Here is a 13100-nt window from a genome sequence, read left to right as displayed (position 1 = left end):
TTCTGTGTAGGACTCTGGGTTGTGCTCTCAGGGAATCCACAACACTTGGTGACCAAGTGCAGCCCTCTGATGTGGGGCAGTGTCTGGGAGAGGTGGGAAAGGGGCAAATGTGCAGCTCCATTGGATGGGGGTGGGTGGCTTTGAATGCAAGGAAAAGCAGCTGGGGTTTCCTGAGGGGGGGGTTGTGATGTGGGAGTTCCATTCCTGTCCAGCCCCTCTGTGGGGGTGATTGGAGCCCTTGGGCTTGGATGGGGGGAATTGGAGCCCCTGTGCTCTCCACCCTCCCTTCTGGCTCTGGGCACGTGTCCTTGTGCAGCTCAGAGTCTGCCTCTTCTCTCCCAGCAATAACAGCCACTTAAATAAAATCTGGGAAAATGACCATGGAGCGATGCCTTGATGGCAAGGCAATGAGCAGCTCTCCTCTTCAGCACTCAGACAGCATTTCTCCTCTCTCCCATCACCTTATCCATGAGCAAATTGTTATATTGAGCTGTGCAAATTGCCCAGGAGCTTCTGCTGGGAGCCTGAACCTCTTCTGACACATAAAGCCAATCTGTCTGAGCGTGCCTAATGTTCAGACATGGTCTGGTGATCAGCATCTCTTTTGGCAGCTGGGGCAGTGGTGGCTTCTGCTCTTGGTGTGGCTGGTGACAGGAGGCAGCAAGCCTGAGGACTTCCTGTGGACTGGAACAACTCTCCTGCTGTCTCAGAGCTGGGTTTTCACAAGTCTTTGAAAATTTGAGCCCTTTAAGAGTTAAGTGTCAACATCCTAGGTGGAAGCATCCCATGTTACAGCTCTGTTTGACCCCTGTGCCAAAGAACTTTCTGTTCTTGGGCTGCCTTTTGGTGAGGAATCAGAGGTTGTTGGTCACATCCTGCTCGCAACCAGGGGATTGCTACCTGGGGCTTTCTCATGTTCAGTGTCCTTTGGCTGAGAGAACACCTTAATGAGGAGCTCCTTTAAAGTCTCTGCTCTGTTCAGGCAGGGCTCAGTGCAACAGGCTGATCATTTCCACCCTGTAAAATGTACATAATTCCATTTTACATGGGGGATAATCACTGCAGAACTGACTCTTATTTTCATCCTTTTCCTGCTGTAATTACTATCCCCCTGCTGGATGTCTGTGCATGATGAGTGAAAATTTAAACTGCCCTGGGTGATGGGACATAGACCTTGCTGAAAAATTTAAATGTCTTGTATCCAGAGAAGGCTGGCCCATAAATAAAGGATGAAGTCTCCACTGCAGGAGGGGGAGAGCTAGTGCAGCTCCTGATTTAACACCTTCCTGCCCACCTCCATCTGTGCTTGGAGCTGTGGTTCTTCTCCTTGCTGAAATCTGGGAACTCGTAGGAGCCCCAGGGTGTCACAGGCTGGAGACCCAGAGCTGGGAGGTCAGGCTGAGTCACTGTGTGTGTTTTAAGGAAGCCTTGGATTTAGGAACAAACTGAAAACAACCATCCTGAGTTTAAGTGGGCATGTTGATCCATTTAGCCCAAGAAATAAAGCTGCTGGTACCAGTGGAGCAGAGAGGCTTGGCTAGAACAGAAGTAACAGGCCAGTTTTCTTCATTGAAAAATGAGGAATACAAGTAATTAATCTCCTTGTGACATGGAGGGGATGCTGGGGGAGAGTGATTATAACATGCTATGAGCACTAGCATGAATAACTCACTATCCCTTCAAAGGCCAGAGATTTTTTTTAGTTTCACTGTAGAGAACTGTTTCAATTCCCACATCTCTTCAGAGCTATTTTACACTCATAATTTGCAGATCAGCCCAGACAGTCACAGATGAAATGACAGTTTGGTGAAAAATCTCTCCCAGTAGTAAGTTGCTATTTCTGTGCATTACTGACTGTGCTGCTTGAGTTCACTGTAAAGAACAGGAGTTGGAGACCTATGGCATCATCAGGTCTGACTCCCTTCTGTCACATGCACAACATCACACAGACTTCAGGGATCCCTCCCCCACCCTCTGCTCTGGCAAGGGCTCATCCAGCACACAAACAAAAGGGTCAGTCTCCCCCAGGATGTCTGTCCTCAGTCCACAGTGCTTTAAGCAGTTGCACAGGGGAGGAAATTGTGTGGGTTGGAGCAACGTTTCAGGAGGAAGCAGTGACTCTTCTTACCTCCCAGGTGGTAATTTGCTCTGAATGTGAAATCTCTCATTTCCAGCTTCATGTCCCAGCAATGAGCTAAGGGGCTTGGCCCTCTGTCTCTCACCCTAGCACCAGGCACCTTTAGCCAACTGATAGTCTCAAAGATGTTAAATTCCTCTTCAGTTCAATGAAAGGTGGAAGACACAAACTGGTGTCTCCAAGGGGTGAACTTGACAGCCTCAGAGGTGAGAATCCACTTGGGAGAGGCCCTGAAAAGCCACTCTCCTGTCTCTGCTGCCAGTGGAAGGCTGGGTGTGAGCGAGTGGGATGCAGAGGCAGACAAGATAAAAGCTGTGCTTAGATGGCTCTGTGGCACCTTCTGCCATCAGCCCTCGGGGGTGGGACAGGGACTAAGGCAGGCAGGATGGAATATTTGCTTCCATTAACATGGGTAATTACTTTGTCATTCCCTTTTCAGAGCTGGGTGCAGTGAGCTGTGCAGAGAGGATGGAAATTGCATTGGCACAATTTGGGGGTGATGTAGAAATCAGCTGAACTGCCAGGACATCCTTCACTGTGGTCCCATGGAGGTGGGTATCTCCACTGTAGTGGGTGTGCTAAAAAGCCACCTCATGGGGTGGTATGGGGTCACAGGGATGGGGGGAGCTCATTCCTGGGAATTGCTTCTAAGGGAGGTTTGTGTGGGTTCTTCCAGTTAAACCATTACACTTAATTAGTTGGAGCTCCCTGTGGAGGCTGACAGGTAACAAACCTGAAGGTTGATTGTTATTAACTCTGGGTTAGGATATTGGTGGGGAAGTGCAGGTTGCTCTGGAATTTGCTGCCTGAATCCTGGAAAAACTCTTCTCCCATCTCCTGAGAGTCCCTGTCCCCAAGGCAGGCAGTGCCCTACAGTCCCTGCTAGCACTGTGTTCTCTGCAAGGTGTTTCCATGAGGTGGCTCTTCCCCTTCCCAGGACTGAAGGGGCTCTGGATTTTGCAGGATCACCTCAAGGGCCACAGATTTTTATTTTTTTTTTGTTTGCAGGCCTTCTTTAGAGGGAAACTCCCAGAACTGGAATGTTACCCCCAGAGTGCAACCAGGAGAGATCTTGGTGGTGGCAACAATCTGGTGGAGGTAACCAGAGATGTCTGTCTGCTCCATCTGCCTGCATTCCAGCTATTTTTTATGCTGGAGACTTTGGATGGAGGTTTTCTAAAGGCCAGAGCAGTCTATCCAGCTCTATTCTAGCTCTGTTCTGCCTGCAGCAAGTAGTTTGTGATAGTTCTTTTTTCTTGCCCTGTACTGTCTGTTCATACCTCTCTGGTGTGGCCCACCCTCCCCCAAGTACAGTGAGGAAGCCCTTTCATTTTGCAGCTGCACTGTGGAGAAAACAAGGAACTCTGGGTCTGTATTAATTTTGAAGAAATAGATATTTTGATTGTCAAGTCAATCCCAGGTTATTTTGGGCAAATGCAGTTCGACAGACCATTATTTTGAAGGGACATGGATCATTTAACTAAGCCTAATTGCATCTGTGTGACAATTAGTCACTCAGGCTGAGGAGGAATTGGTGTCACCATCATTTTGTACTTGGAAGCCAGTGACTAAACCTAATGGAAGTGTTTGAATCAGAACTTCTATGTATGTACATTCATTTTAATGCAAAATTGGCCACATCTCATGGGACTGGGCAAGATTGTGAGTGTGTGGTTGTGCTGCAGGGGTGAAAAGAAGGGCTGAGGATGTGGGAGAAGAAAATGAGGTTTCCAAGTGCCTCCTTGGCTGGAGATATGGGGGGCTGCTCCTGCAGGTATGGAGAGTGGTGCCCAGTGCCAGTTTTGGCTCTGAGATACAATCAACCTCTTGGCAAGGGTGATAGGCTCCTGTTTGCAGTACAAACCCAGTGGAGGGAGGAAAACAGCCAAAGGTCTAGAGAAGGGAAAGGTTCTACAGTCCCTGGACTGCTCCATCACCTGGTGGAGTCACCTTGGAAAGCAAGTCAAGAGGCTTGAGACCGAGGGTGCAGGGCTGTTCCTCAGGATGAGGTGAAAGACTCTGTCCTCTTTAATTTCCAGGGGGTAAATGATGCTCTGTGATTGTGTCCTGGCAGTGATCTGGGTTATACAGCAGGAGTAAGGGCTTGCAAGCTTCCACTGCCACCCCATAGCACACCATGTGATGCTGAGGTGGTTTATTTGCTATTTACACTTCCAATGTTTCAGGTAAATCTTGTCAGACTTTGAGGCTCTCAGTTGTCTTTGGTGTTGAGTTCAGTGGTGGGAACGTTTTGGGAAGGAAAGGTGGGAGGGCAGTTCCTTTGCTTCAGGTACCACAGGCCCTGGAATGCCAGTGCAGAATTGGAGGGTGGTAAGTGGTTTCTGGGAACTCCCCCTCCTGTCCCACAAAGCCCAAAGTTTCCAAAGTCTTTCAGTTTTCAGAGAACTGCAGACCGTCAGCTGAACGTCGCAAGTGAGCAAAGGAGCCAGGAAATGAACTCCTCCATGAAACAAAAATCAAACTGACTCATTTGTTTTCAAGGTTCTTTACCCCAGCAAAATGAAAGCCATAATCACACAGGGGAAATAGGAAGATAAATTGGGTGTTATTTCAAGTATTGCTTGCTCACATAATTTTATTGTGATGTTTGCAAGAATGGGCATTTGTTCCAAAGCTTTGGAATCTGGATTCAGACATTCTTGTTACTCTAAGCTTTTAGTTAAAAAAAAGAGATGTTTTATGCCTCATAATCATAGAACACAGCTTGAAAACTGTGGCCTGAGATTGACTTCAGAAGCTCAGCAACCAGAAAATGAGTAAGGAGAGCTCAGAGGACACTTTGTCAGATTCAGGCCAGGAGGCCTTGCCTTTGCACACCTCTGCCACAGTGCAGTGCAGATAATGAATGTGTCTCAATGTCTGGGGACACCGAGGTGTTGGCTGTGTGAGCTGGCTGTGACCAAACAGCCTCCTGGGGAGCTCATTTGTCTGCAGCAGCTCTGCAGATTGAACTTACAGGGAACAGAAGAACAGGGAACATGGCTTATTTGTCTCACTGAATGGGGGAAGGACTTGGTGCTGATGTCAGGGAAGATGTTGTGGGAGCTACCAGACCCTCTGACCACCGAATTTCTGATTTTATTGTGCCCCAATGCTGTCATCAAAAGAATGGAGTGAGATGGATGCAGCTCCTGCTCCTCCTCTGAACAGCTTTGACAGCAGCTCTGATGGAAACAAAACTGCATTGGCCCCTCTCCTGTTTTGATCAAGATAAATGTTTCTGTGCTTTCAAACAGCCAAACACACAGTCTCAGAAGGACAGTAAATTTTAGGGACATATCAGCTAATCTGTGTGTGAGATGGAAAGCAATGCAACATCAGGGGAGATTTGGATCTAACACAATCTTTCCATGCTCTTGAGAAACCAAATACTCTGACCCACTATGGCTTTAAGGGAAGTGAGTGAAGGGGAGACAGGATCAGAGTGGTACAGTTGAGGTAAGATTGTGCCAGGCTCCCTCACATCTCCATCCCACTCCCAACAGATGGATGCCCATCACGAGAAGACCCTGGTGTTGCACACACCATTTTGTACCTGTCTGAGCCAAGTGAAGCCCTGGATGGCTGCTAATGTGCCTTGCAGAGCTGTCCCCCTCTTCATTATTGATGTTTAAATCCCTTTCAGAGGCACAGCCATTAATTTTGCCATTGCCTTGGTGCTGAGGAGCCAGCACAGACAGTGTTGAGTGCTCCTGGAGGCAAAAGTCTGGCTGAAAACAGCTCCTGCTCCACTCAGCTGCTGTCCTCATCCACACTGTCCAGGAGGAGCTGGACTCAGGTCCTTGGGTGCAGGTGCTGCTGAGAAGGTCTGCTTCAATGAGGAAGAGACAAATGTCCTTGTGAATGCAGGGAATGAAAGGTTTTATCTTGTCCCTGGCCTGCTTTCATCTCCTCCCCCTCAACTTCTTCAGTGCTGTTTTGGGCATTGTCCTGCCTTGACTTGCCTATGATGCATTTTCTGAGGTGGGTGGCTGTCACCTGTCACTCCAAGGTGTCACACCTTTGAGAGCAGAGATTATTTCAGAACAGAATAGTTATGAAATAGCAACAGGAAGGAGTTGGGGTTTTAAGAAATAATCCCAGTGGTCTTTGGGGGAAATTCTAGCTATTCTTTTGCCCAAATAAAAGGGAGAAACAGTGAAAAGAAACAACGTGCTATTCAGCAGGAAGAAGCAAAAATTTTTCTGATACGTCGATGCTCCCTGACTGGTTCTGGCCAAGTGATTCATGTCCCATGGATGCAGCCCAGCTTGTCTGGACTCTAAAGCTGTCACAGGAGATGCTCTCAGCCCTGTGACAATCCAGTCCCAACCAATAATCAGCTTCACTCTCTTTTCAGTATTTCAAAACTGAGTTTGACTGATTTCTGTTCCTAACTAGGAGACACTGTGCAGGATTAGGGCCTCCTCTGCAGAGACCCACTAATGAGCATCTCCTCATTAGGAAATGACAATATGCATAAACATGTGTGGGCTAGGAGCTCTTCATCCCTTAACTTAAACACTGAGTCTCTGGGAGCTACAAAGCCTGGCTCTGCTGCAGTCAGGAGCTTTCCATTGATGTCCAGAGCAGCAGCCAAGTCTCTGATGCTCTGCATGGCTGCCTGTGCTGCTTAGCCAGGAGCCTGCATCTCCCAGTGAAATGGTCAAAGCCAAAGGTGGGGAGGAAAACCTTCTTGCACTCATGAAGGTGATTTACCTGCCAATATTTCCAGTGCTCAAGGGATTTTCCTGTTTCTACTTTTGATATACCCTTGCCATGCTCCTGAATCTTCTGCCACAGACTGAGCTCTCCAATGGAAATGTAGTGGGGCAGGTTGTTGGCAGATGTGGGTTCCTCAGCAGCTGCAATGGGACCAGGTACACACATCTTAAGCATCAAGCTCTTTGCTTGGTTTCCCTCCCCATCCCTTCTTCATTTTAGGCTTGTACTGTTGACATAAACTGTGTTGAAATTGCTTGCAGGGTTGACAGCCAGCAGGCAGGCAGCCTGCTACACTGATGCTGTGCTCTGGTACCAGTCACTCCCTGAAACATGGGGCAGGAAAATGTTTTGTCCAACTCATGGCAAGAAACCATCCCCCACTGGTGTGTAAATAACTCCCCTTCTGCCTGATCTGCAGATTTATGTTCGTCTGTCTGGGTGTCTGTCCTTTGATATGTCCCACAAACACCCTGATCCCTGTTTGCCTTCCTGATCCCTGCCCCAGTGCTCAGACATCAAATGGAGAGCTCTGACTCACCAGTAGAGCTGGGATGAGGCAGGAGTGGGGTTATGCTGAAGTAAAGCCAAAAGGCTGTTGGAGGCAGCCAGGAGGAATTTTGTCCTGCTTGGTTTTCTACTCATTTTTATGTCCTGTGGGAGGGGAAGCTGAAGGCCTGGGATGAAGCTGTGGGATGGCTCTAGAGCAAGAATCTTTGACCTGGTAGACAAAGTTTTTTTGGCAGAGGGAGTTCAAGACTGCACAGGAGGCATTTGTGATCCTGGCCATGATGCAATGTTGGGACTAGGACTGGTCAGAAGAGTTCCTGGGGAAAATTTCCCCATGAAGTGCAGGCCCCTGGGGCCAGAGCATCCTGCAGTGGAGAAAGCCAGGCTTCTGCAGATGGAACATGAGTGAATTTGGATGGATTCACTGTCACAGCCAGCTCCAGCACTTGGACAGCTGCAGATCCAGCGGCCACCCACAATCAGCTGCATGGCCAAATCTGTGCTGGGGATGGAGCTGCTTCCAGGCATGCTGCAGGTGCTGTGGACATGGGTGGCACAGCCCTGAGGTCTGGGATGTGTCTCTTGGTACCTCTGGGCAGAGCAGGGGTTCAGAGGAGTTTGGAGGAGCAGGAGGTGGCTGCAGCAGCAGGGAGGCAGGGATGTAAAAGAGGGAGGGGGAGTCCAAGGACCCACATTTCTGGGCCATGGGGCAGTCCAGCAGCACAGGCTGTGGCTTGTTCAGGTGGATGCTGTGGGGAGCAAACATCCCTCTGCACAGGTTTGGGGAGCACATTTCCTGGCTTGCAGCCACTAGAGGCTGCCCTGCTCCAGCTCCTGAGCTTCCACTCCTTGGGATAACTGCAGCTTTGCTGCCTGTGCTGGAGGAATCAGAAGATATGAAGTTTGGGGTTTTTTTCTCCTTTCTTCTACTGGCAGCTTGTCGCAGCAAACCTGTGACCTCAGGGATGCACCTCGTGTCCCTGCTCACAGGCAGAGGAACTGAGGTACCAGAAGTTGCAGGGGGGATGTTATCACACACAGAGCCCAGTGCCTGTCTGTGGCTGCTGCCACGAAAGGGGGCAGGAGCACACCCTGTGTGTGTCTGTGTGTCTGTGTGCCTGTATGTCTGTGTATAATAACAGCAAAATCCTCGGACCTGCAGGGACAGCATGGGGGGACCTGATTCTGGGAACAGCTGGGCAAACCTGATGGCTGGGCCCTGAAGCACCAGAGCTTCTCTGGGAGAACTGTAGTGTCTCCAGCTGCAGGTGCACCCTCAATCCTGCACTCATACACCTATGCAAGTCCAGCACCCCTTTGCTAAGCCACTGTGCTGGGGGAAGCTCACTTCTTCTTAACTTCTTTGTCAGCACACCCACTGCAATGTCCTAGTCAACAAAATTCCTGCCTGTATGGTCCAGGCATTGCTGCCCTGCATGGTGGCAGATGCAAAGATGTGGCTGTAGAAAGGTAAGACCTGAGCTGTGCTGAGTGGGTTGGAAATATCCCTGAGACAGTCCTGCTGCCCTGAGAGAAAGCCATGGTGGTGGAGATGTGAATTCCAGGCAGGGTGCATGAGGTGATCCCATGGGGGTGCTGAACAGATTATCCTGATGATCCCTCATGGCCTTCAGATGGCTCTGAAGCTTCTGGGTTGGTATCACAAATGCTCAGCACCAAACCCTCCTCTCTGCTCCCTTTCATCTGAGGGGTGTGTGTGGGTCCCAGCCTGGGTTTGCAAGGTGCCACAGGTGACACTGGGCTGGCTCACGGGCCAGGTCTGGTGTCACTGGATCTGGCACAATTCCTCCATGTCCCAGCCATCCCAGAAACAGCTGTGCTCCACCGTGTGGCAGGGAGGGATGGTTCCCAGGGAGTCAGGCAGGTTTGGGGTGCTCGTGGGTCAGAGCCACCACTCCTCTGTTTCTCCTTTGATCTCATTCATTGCTGCTCTTCTCTTTTCTCCTGTGCCCTACAGAGGTTGGCATAAATCTCTGCTGCTGCCCTGCTGCTAATGGGCTGTGTTGTCCAGAGCCAGAGGATCCTCAGGTGCTGTAAACTGATGTGGCTGCCCTGCAATGAGGGTTCTGGCACTGAATTAGCCCAGGTGAGGATCTGCTCCATAGTCTCTATTTCATTGTTATCAAAGTCCAAGCATGGTTTCCAGTGCCTGAAAGTCTCTGCCTTCTATCACATTTGTTCTTTGGCAGACCAACGTGTTGACAAAGACACCTTCGTTTATCTTCTCAGTGCATCTGTTGCAGCCGGATGCTTCTCTGACCCTCATGTTTTCAATAATCTTTTTCCTCCTTCCCTCCAGCATTACAGAGCCTCTTATTCGTTTGAGAGATAAGTATTTATGTATGTGTTGGTGAGGAAAACTTAATCAATAATGCCTGTGAATAACATTTCTTTGTGTGTTAGACCCATCAGCTCTCTCGCCCACCCCCACCTTCCTTTGTTATGTTGAGGGTTGTTTAGAGAGGGTTTTTTTGTTTATTTTTATCCTTTCCCTGCAGGATTCACATTCTGCTCTGGCCTCTCTTTTTTTTTTTTTTTTTCTTCCCGAAGTTCAATTGTCAGAGGGAGAAAGTGTACTCCAAGTAAAAGCTGTTGTTTTGGAGAGACACCAATCTCATCATCCCCCTCCACCCACACCATGCCTGTCCAGGGGGCTGCTCACCCTGCTGCCCCCAGCCTTCCCATGAGGGACAGGGAAGCCTCTCCCTGAAAATTCAGTCTCACATCTTCTGAGTACAGACTTCACTGTTGGCAAGTGGTTCCCCAAATCTGCACATTTCAGAACTGAGCAGTGACATGCAGCTGCAAAATCCTCATGCACAGGTTTGTTTTCTTGGTTTTTTTTTTGATCTCCAGGTGATTTAAAAATAAGAGACACGAAATTGTGTCTTCCAGAGCAAGAGTCTTAATGAGGCTTCAGCTGTTGTCTTTGCAAGGGCAGGGTGCTGTGGGCACCTGGACCTGTTGCCTTCTCAGGGTGAGCTGGGGCAGCCCAGAGGTTGCTCTGGCCAGGGATTGTGATGGGATGCTCCATCTCCTTCTGTAGCTGAAGGACTGGATGGTGGGAAAACACTCGTGGGAAAACCCCCTCTAATCCTTCTCCCTGCTGTATTTTCTATGCAGTGGGTGCCAGATGGGACTCATGTAAACCACACTGTGCTGGACAGTCTCACCCAGCGGTTCAGCTCTGTGTTTCCTCACCTCCCTGTAGCCTGTGCTGCCTGTTCTGGCCATCAGCATCCCTGGGGATCCTGCTCTGGACAAGGCTGAGCTGCTCTTCCTGTGCCCTGGAGCAGGTGTGGCAGCTACATGTGCATTCTGCCCAGTGCCTGTGGTAGTGACAGGGAAGCTCATACACCATGGTGATGCCTGTGTGTTTGTGGGAAGCAGCTACAGGAAAGTAATGGACCGTGAAATTATCCAAGGAGAGAAAAAAGAAGCAGAGAGTTAGGGCAAACTGCACTGCATCCACAACCTGCTCCACTCTCAGCCAGCTTAATGCACTGGCAAATAAGATCTAGTAGTTTTATGCTGAAGACAGGAGAGGCTGGTAAAATGGCTCTTTCCAGCTTAGTGTGAAGCTACACTGGAAAGATCGATTTCCTGGGGGAAGTTACAAGGAAGTGTTACTGCATTAAAAGAAAAGGACAAAAGAAAAACAAACAAAATAAAAAGGCTTTCAGGGGAAAATGGATAGTCATCATCATCCTTGTGATAGTAAAGTGGACCAATCTAGCAATCTTTATCCCAAGGGATCCCAAAGTGTGTTGTCAAATTGTGTGTACAGAAATTCCTTGCCATTTTTCTTAGCTCCACCTCCAGTGGGGGAAGGACACATGGGGGAAAAATGTGCTTGAAAACAGAGACTGCAGGGAGAAATTGAGACACATGGAATAGCTACTTAGAGCAGAATTCAGCAATAGGGCGGCATCCCTGGGTGAGAGGGATGGAGGTTCCTAATGGCCCTGGATGGGTACAAGGAGAGCAGCAGCAGCTTTTCATCACCAGGCTTGCTATCTAACCTAATCTGGTCTAATCAATTCTGCTTTTTACATTCCTGCCACAGCAGTGTCTGAGATGGGAAATGAAGTTGTCTGCAATAACTAGAGCTGTTTGGGAAATGTGTTATTTTTTTCCCATCAAAAACGTCTGGTGAGAACATATGTTTTTGTTGAAGCAAGAGAAAAGCCCTCTGATTTTTATTTAGTCTATTCAAAATCTAAAGCTCAGGGTTTCAGGTTGCTGGAGTGTCTATTGGAATTACTGCACTTCTCAACTCACAGAGAGGAATTGTCTGGGGAAATGTTAAGTGTCCATTTGATCAAAAAGCTGTTTTATTGCTGTGTTGCTCCAGGAGTAGAACACAAGTGGTCTGACTCTGCCAGAGAATCAGTCAGAGATCATTTATCCGTCCTGCTGCAAGCTCACCTGGTGATGATAGCCTGTTATGGCTGCAGCTTTCCCCACACCTTCCTATATAGAATCAGAGAATTGGAAGGGACCAGATTGGAAGGGACCTCAGGGATTATTTGGTTCAACATTTTTGACAAAAGCATGGTCCAGACAAGATGGTCATTCCAGCTGAATGTGTAGAAGTGCCCAGTGATGGCTAATTATTATCACAGTGAAAAAATTTCCTTTTGTGTTCAATAATCTTGTTTATCCTCAGGTTTTGCATCCCCCAAAACAGAATCTGTCATTGGAACCCAACCCAGGCCTCAGCAACAACTTCAATTCCCTATTGTCAGGTCTGGGAGGGACTTCAGAGTGCACCTGCTCAGGGCTTTCTTTTTATCCTGCTAGAAACATCTGGAGAGGGAATTTAATCTGATAAGAGGAAGATCAAGAGGAAGTTCTGGGGCTGTTTTGTGCTGCTTGAACCTGTGCAGTAATTCAATTTCTCCAGTGCCATGTTCATCCTACACCAGCTGAGGATCTGAAATCTGTTTGCCAGGTTAATTTGCTTGCAAACAACAGACAATTGACACCAGCGCTGCAGCTTAAATGCTACGTGAGAGAATGTAAGCTGATGTGAAAGAGCAAACACCCCCCAAAATAATGGATGGCGGCCACGTGCTCTGCTAAATACAGCTCCAGCTGGGATGCAGAAAGTGGAAAACATGTAAATAAGAAAGAGGTGGGATTGTCTGATGTGACTGCTTTGAGTCATGCACGAAGGCAGCTACAGGAGGTGGATGGGGTGACCAGAACACGTGAGTTTTCCTCCACCTCTTCTGTTTTTTCCTTTGCAAAATCCTGTGTGGAAAGAATAGACAGAAGTCCCTGGCAAGTGAAGCTGTGCTGGGGGTCTGTGGTGCTGTTGTGGCATGAAGCTCCTGCAGAGCTCTCCTAACTGAGATCCTCTCCTCCCACCTGGCTGAGAGGGCCAGCTCTCCTCTGCTCCCATGTGCCAGCAGGAGAGGTGGCCCAAAGCCCCTCATCCACACACGATGTCCTGGGTCATCATCTCCACCCTGTCCACATCCCAGACCAAACCAGGTGGTCCCAGCGGGTCGGTCTCAGGGTGATGGGCTGCCAGAGCTGTCCCAGCTCATGCTGTGGCCATGTCCCTTGGGTACAGAGAGCTCTCTTCCCATCATGGGTCTGCCTAAGATTAGTCCTCTTGCATTGCAATGAGCAGCGTGTCCCACTGTGTCACCAGAGTGGGAGCAGCCTGGAGCCATGCCATAGCCCGTCACCACTCAGCCAA

This window comes from Agelaius phoeniceus, chromosome 10 (assembly GCF_051311805.1).
Source record: "Agelaius phoeniceus isolate bAgePho1 chromosome 10, bAgePho1.hap1, whole genome shotgun sequence".
In the NCBI taxonomy this organism is placed as follows: domain Eukaryota; kingdom Metazoa; phylum Chordata; class Aves; order Passeriformes; family Icteridae; genus Agelaius; species Agelaius phoeniceus.
The sequence above is the reverse complement of the archived record's forward strand: the minus strand, read 5'-3'. Positions refer to the sequence as shown.